This window comes from Papaver somniferum, chromosome 2, assembly GCF_003573695.1.
Source record: "Papaver somniferum cultivar HN1 chromosome 2, ASM357369v1, whole genome shotgun sequence".
NCBI lineage: Eukaryota > Viridiplantae > Streptophyta > Magnoliopsida > Ranunculales > Papaveraceae > Papaver > Papaver somniferum.
The window spans coordinates 169,614,790-169,621,876 of NC_039359.1; the positions used below are offsets into that span (position 1 = coordinate 169,614,790).

At 34.1% G+C, this 7,087-nt stretch overlaps 1 long non-coding RNA gene across 2 annotated transcripts; it reads left to right on the plus strand.

Moving 5' to 3' along the window:
• Positions 1-3,613: 3,613 nt before the first annotated feature.
• On the plus strand, positions 3,614-6,425 carry LOC113349758. 2 transcript variants are annotated; one of them, XR_003360353.1, is made up of 4 exons: positions 3,614-3,952; positions 4,355-4,414; positions 5,294-5,453; positions 5,917-6,425. It is a non-coding gene; the product is annotated as an uncharacterized LOC113349758 (long non-coding RNA). The 2 variants fall into 2 exon arrangements; XR_003360352.1 differs by lacking the exon at positions 5,917-6,425 and having other exon boundaries at positions 3,616-3,952; positions 5,294-5,685.
• Positions 6,426-7,087: the final 662 nt, after the last annotated feature.

A 7,087-nucleotide genomic window follows, 5' to 3' on the forward strand; every position in this document is an offset into this window, starting at 1 on the left:
GAGTTGTCCTTGAGTACAAGATTTTCAAAATGATAGGTCATAAATTGTTGGCACAGGATTATACTTTTTATGTACTCCCCTGGCTACATACAAGAAAATTTCTCAATTTGAAGAGCACAATATTAAGCAATACCATGTGATGATGTTTCTTAATAGTCAGTGGACTCAAAATTCTAGCTAGCTCTCCTCCCTTGAAATCCTCTTCACCACTAAATTGGTATTTGATCAATGCCAAACTATTGTGTCCCTCTCCCCCTCTCTATAAATACTTGCTACGTGCCTTTGGAAAATTTTGCAATTCACCTCAATTCTTCACATCCAACAGTAGGAAACCTTTCCCTTATCAGCATATAATAACTAAGTAGTAGATCTTGTCTTCATATCCAAGAAAAGATGGAAACTATTTCAAGGCTTTAATTTTCAACAAGTAAATACATTCACTGAAGCAATGGGAGGACTTCGCTTACCTGCTAAAGTTTTCCGAAAATCTCTTTCTGTTGCATCAACAACATCGAATGTACCTAAAGGGTACTTAGCCGTTTATGTAGGAGAAAAAACGATATTTGGTTCCAATTTCATACTTGAACCATCCTACTTTCCAAGATTTGTTACATAAAGCCGAAGAAGAATTTGGATTTAATCATCCAACCGGTGGTCTTACAATTCCATGCAATGTAGAAATGTTCATCGATCTTACTTCTCGTTTGAGCAGCTAATGAAATGAAGAAAACATCGTAGAATTAAATGACATATAAATAAACTAACTAAAGAGTAGTTAGCCAATTTGCTCGATCAAATTAAGATTTTTTGTAACGGGAAGAATTTCCCTATATCTTGCTTGTAATTGACATAGTTGTGGAGTTGAAACTAAAACTTGTTTCCCAAACGCCGAGTGAAAAAACAAAAAAAAAGTACTCTCTTATCTTTTTTATACAAGTAATTAGCTTCTCTCAAGTCCTGTCTTTCAAAATTTACTCTCTGTTTGATCTTGTTCATTAACGCTAGAAACAGAGTTTCCTAAGACATTCACAGCTTTAAGAGTATGTACTACTAGTCGTTATGAAATTTTCGAAAGCAGTAAAGGTTCCCTATGTTGAGAACAGAGCTGCATGCGTACCCGAACATGGAAATTAACAAGTCGAATTAATCTAATGAAATGCAAAATCATAGCCAAAAATTGTATAACCAAAGTCTCAAAGTTTTGAAAATTTCAAGTAACTGGAGACTAAATTAAATTAACTAGTACTTCCAACCTCCATGAGTGGTACTGACTTCAAATGACGGTTTTCTTCTTTTATACTGCATAAATGAAGAAAAACTGTGACTAGAAGGTTTCAAAAGTAGCATCATACCATGTTGCTAACCAAACAAGTACGATCAACGTAAATTCTAAATTAATTAAATGGAAGACAACCTATTTTCTTTTAATTCCAATCCACCAATTTTAGACCAATAATCTCAACTTCTCAAGAAGACAAGCTAATGGACGGACCCCTGACTGAGTTTGTGTACGATAGATATGGAACAAATGGTTGTAAGGTCTCTCTCACCAATGGTAGGGCATCTTAGTATTGAACCACATGATACAACTTGTTTTACACAGTTCATGACAACAGAGAGAGAATCGATCTGATTAGTGAGGAAACAAAACCATGTGTCCTCAGTTTCGCTGCTTAAAGCTTAAAATAGTTTTAAGCAATATATATGGGTTTCAGCTATTACTTGCAAAAGATTCTATAAAAACCATTGCAGGATTGATTATGTGCTATCGGCCCTCAAGGGAATTTCACAGTTTGTATTGGGTTACCTCAATTCATGAAGAGATTTGTAGTTCCAATATGTTCTTGTCTACTCATACGTCGTTACTTCTAAGAACGTCGTCACAGTTTGACCTATAAAATTAACCTGCAATTGTGTAAAGCACTTTAGGATAGCAAAATCATGAGACAACATGGTCTTCACATTCGCTACTTGTACAAGACTAAAAAACTTCAACAGAACATTGGTAGAATTGAATGAGATAACATGAGGTCATTCTTGTAGTAATCTCACTTATATATATATATATATATATAAACTGTTCAGGGTTTCTGTATAATAGAGTATTAATTGCCCTTTAACTATTGCTAAAAGTTGTTTGTGGTGTCGTTATCAGTAACGAAATACATATTATTAAGATCTTGAGCTTTCAAGTTGTAGCCAACTAGGCCATTATGTGTTCCAACAACCTAGCAGAAAAAAATTCAATCTGCTTAGAGATCCATATAAGATTCATTTGACAGATGTAGTGTTAAAAACTGAAGTCTACTGATAACCAGATTGCTTTGTCCAGCTCATGTTTGATATCTTTCGTAATGGTATTGGTAGGGATGAGTGGTCATATTTCTTTGTATGCTTAGTAAACGTATACCACTAATTCTTGTAAGCCTGCAAGTAAACAAACAAGCAATCAACTTAAAGTATTGAGGAGGCAAACCATGTGATAGTATATATAGATGCTCTATGAGCCCACCACAGGCACACATCTTTCTTCTCCCCTCTTCTCATTTCCGCCTTAACTTTTTGGTAGGCACCTCACCGAACTGATGGTCTCTTCTAAACTGTCCATCATCTCACTATATATATACATACATACATATACACATTCAACAACTCAAACAACAAAGTCTTAACATCTTAAACCTCTTTCTCCAACATTGTTCATCAATCAAGTGTCCACCCAGAAAGTTTAATCCTCAACTAGTTTTCCTATTTCTCCTAATCTTAAAGCAAAAGATATGGGTTTCTCTTTGACTTCAAAGATTCTTCGACGGTCTTTTTCCAAAGGAAAGAATGATGAGATGGTGATCCCCAAAGGACATTTTGCAGTTTACGTTGGAGAGACTCAATTCAAGAAGAGATTTATAGTTCAGATATCATTTTTGAATCATAGTTGCGTCCAAGAACTTTTAAACCAAGCAGGGGAAGAATTTGGTTTTGATTATCCAACTGGAGGTGTTACAATTCCTTGTAGCGAAGAAACATTTGTCAATCTTTTGTCTCAATTAAATGACTCGTAACCAAGTGCGGAGAAAATTTCTCAGAATTTTGTAAAATAGGATCATGTTAATCTTTTTGTACAAATTGATGATGTTGAAATACAATAATTGGTTAGAAATTATTCCGTGAATCAACTGGTAGTATTCTTTGCTTGCGCATCTTTGACTCTAATTAAGTGATCATGTTTTTTTTTAATCGTTGTAATTGTTGACTTCAAAGTGTACGACGCATCACAAGTTGAATCTGTATCTGCAACGCTTATTACTTACGGGCTGATATAGGCGTTGCTATCCAATTTTTTTTAATTCTAATTTTTCCTTTAATTCGAATCAATTGAAGACGAATTATATCCATTTTGACCGAACTGATGGAGCGTAACAAATAAAAATACCGTGGCATTTGGCATTAAGTTCATCTTCGCAATCCTACTGCTAGTTATCATCGTCATAAAATGGATAACCTCAATTATTTAAGAGATTTTAAATTTTTACTCAGAGTATACTTTTTAGTCATATTTATCTTATCTCTTCTTCTTTTTTGGTAGACGAAATGACGTGAATATCCTCCGTGTCTTTTCCATTACGATTGAAGGTTTTGGTGAATTACATCAAACTGAAGGGCAAATACATGTTTTAGGTTTCTTCTTTTTAAAATCTACCGAACCAACATAAACACAAATCGACTAGAATCTAATCCCTTCTTCGTTGACACCATCAAAATCATTATTTGACGAACAAAGACAAAGGTCCTAGATTAATTTAGAGAAACAACAGATGGGGAATCAAATTCATATTTGTTGAGCTCCACAAAACCCTTAATTTTTTCAGTTCATTAATCCAATTCAATGTTGATTCGAAGGGGAAAAAATCACATCAACTGTCACATAGAATCACCCCAACGGCTGGTGAAGAAAGTAAGTTGTTCTTTAAAGTATCGACTAAAAATTTGGGTTTGATTTGGAATTTGTATTTTGGTTTGTTCTTCTTTTTTTCATCTGCTTTGATTTACGTGAGTTAATGGGAATGGGAAATCGATTATCGAAATTTGGAAAAATCGAAGTGAGGATGAGTAGAATTTTGTGGTTCTTAATTGGATTAAAACAAAAATTTGATGTTGTAGGGAACTCAAGCATGTTCAATGACCATATTCATAGACTGAATCATAGTACATCAAAAGATGTCTGCGTGAATGCCTAAGAGAATATTTACTCTTCAATTTTAGTTTATGAATTCACTATTGATTCGACCCTCTGACTAATTTTAGTTCACTCTTCTTCTTTTTTGGATCCTGAAGTGTTTATGTCGTTGTTTGCCAGGGTTCCAAAGTTCTTGATTAACTGGAATGGACCTTCAATTCAAGACTTTCCTTGATGATGGTGATTTACCAATTTAATATTTTTCCATCTTGCATTTTCACTCTGTAGTTTAATAGTTTCTGCGTGTATTGCTGCATTTTGTTTTTTCTTACGACATCAAAGCATTAAGATGTATTTGATATGGGTACTTTTAGTAAACTAGGTGGTTGGAAAGTTACCCTTAGGACCTGACCTGTAATGATATTTTGCCATAACATATCCCATGATCAAACTGTAAGTTAATTGAATTATTTTTAATTATGTCGAGATGATGATAATAAGACTTCTTAAAATATCGGCATTGCAAAGAAAAATGTTGCTTCTTATGAGTTTGGTTCATTGCGTTTTAAGTAATATGTAATGTATGTTGGAGTGTAATTTTTTGGGTATTATTAGAATGTTGCGGATTGGAGTAATATAGTACTTGATTGTTTCTATCTTTGTTATTGATTTTTGAGGTGAGACTACTTTGTTGTTGTTTGACACCTTTGTTGTCGATCACTTTAGTCAACTTAACAGGGTCAGGAGTTTACAGGCAGTTTATGTGAAACTACAGTATAGAAATAGGGTATGCACTAATGAAAATTTAGCATGAGTGTGTTCGGTTGTGCCATCAGTTAAGTTCAGGGTGGATTGTTTGTAAAAAAAAGTTAGTATACACTTTGGAATTGTCTAATATGAGCGTAGAAGGGAAAATTACTTGCAAACACGGTAATATGGCCCATACCATACTTAATTGTAAATCTAGACACTTGGAAAATAGAAAAAATGTACTATAGTACTTCAATTAAGAATCTAATATCATTATTCTCATCATTTAAGAAGTATCATATTATGATTCTATCTTTTCTCTAATCTATTTGTTGCCTTGAATGTCGCTTTGATTCTCAAATCTTCTAGCAAGCTCGACTTCTATTCATTACAGAAGCCTTAATTTCCAAGAGTCATTGAACAAGCTCGACATCTAGACATGAGAAACGAAAGGAAAAGTGAACCCACAAAGGTCGGAAAGAAACGAAAGTTTAAGGACCGAAATAAAAGAGAAGCAGACTGTAGTGAGGTTGCATTTTTTTTTTCTTACGAATTTTTTGTGCATTGCATGTGCCTACAGAACAGCACGGCAGGTGCATCGCACATGCGTCTTTTCTGTAATTTACGAATTGAGACTTTAGATGAATGCATATGATAGTTTACATGTGAACAACTTGGTGGTGATACAATTTGGGTTTGATGTTGGAGGTGTTGGTTGTGATGCATGCTTGCAATCAATTTATTCATTTTTTTTACGTTGATTATGTTATAAAATTATTGACTCTCTCAATGGTTCCAGTTCATGTTAAGTCTCTGTTAACTTTCAATTCGACTCTCTGATACTCCAACTCTTAGTAAACTCTTAATTTGACGTTGTCACGTTAGCTGTTTGTGTATATACTTAAGAAAATATTCCCTCTTTAGTTTTGGTTTGTGAATTCATTTTTTATTCGACCCTCCGACTGATTTTGGTTCACTCTTTGTTTTGATAGATGGATTCACTGCAACATAAAGCTTTGGATTCTCATCCATGTCGAAGTCCAAGAAATTTCGAGCTAGTTCGACTTCGAGTGCTAGAGAAAGAAAAAGAAACGCAATCTCAACAAAGAGATGCTCACTTACAGCAGCGCATATTTCTTTACGGGTTAAAACAAGATTCAATGATTGAATTCGAAAGAGAAGTGCTTTTAGAAAATTATTGTAGTGCTTATTTCAGTTGAAAAAAAAAAAGAATTAGATACGGACACACAACAGAAACAAGGTCACAACTCCCTACTACCACTCAATGTTGATGGCAAGACCCTGAAGTTACAGAGTGAACGAAATGGCAGGCGCATCGCAAGTGCGTGTTATACTAGTATAGAGAAGAGAAAGTAACTGTTAGACTGACATACTAAATGATGAAGTAATGCTAATGCTAAACAGTGAATGTTTCGCCAACATTTCTCCAGCCTGCAACACTCGGGAGGGACAGAAACGTTTCATCCTCGATTTTGCATCAGATAGACGACGTAAAAGTTTTAAATAATTGGTGGTCAAATTTTAAATCAGTTTATTAAAACACCGTTACCAGAGACTAAAGGTGACTATAGTCTTATAAAGCAATAGTAACAAGTAACTTATACAATACCCCCTTAAATTTTAATACGACAAGCAATGGATGTCTGCCTTTATAAATCAGAAACACCAAACTGATATTATCACAGATAGATAAACATGTCTTCCTACTTGAAAAAATTATCCATGCAATATTTACGACATACATACAGTTGTTAGAGGCTTAAAACTCTCTCAAAACGTAGGGCATAATATGTGTAGAGGGAGGATCCATGGACACTCTTAGATGGACAAGGTCAGACAAGATTTACGTCATTTTCTCCTCAAAACCCAGACAACAATGAATTTAAGTGTAATATTTTGATGATAAGTTCCTCTTATAAGACTCTACCTTCCTACAAAAAATAAAAACAATTCGAGATGTATAAAAACGACAACCTACCATTTTGAATGTTAGACGTTCTAACGTTCTAACATTATACTCTATCTTGAATTGCGTTCATTTTTTTTTTGTAGAAATGTAAAGTCTTATAAGATGAACATATCATCAAAATATTATACTTAAATTCATTGTCGTTTGGATTTTGCGGAGAAAATGACACAAAT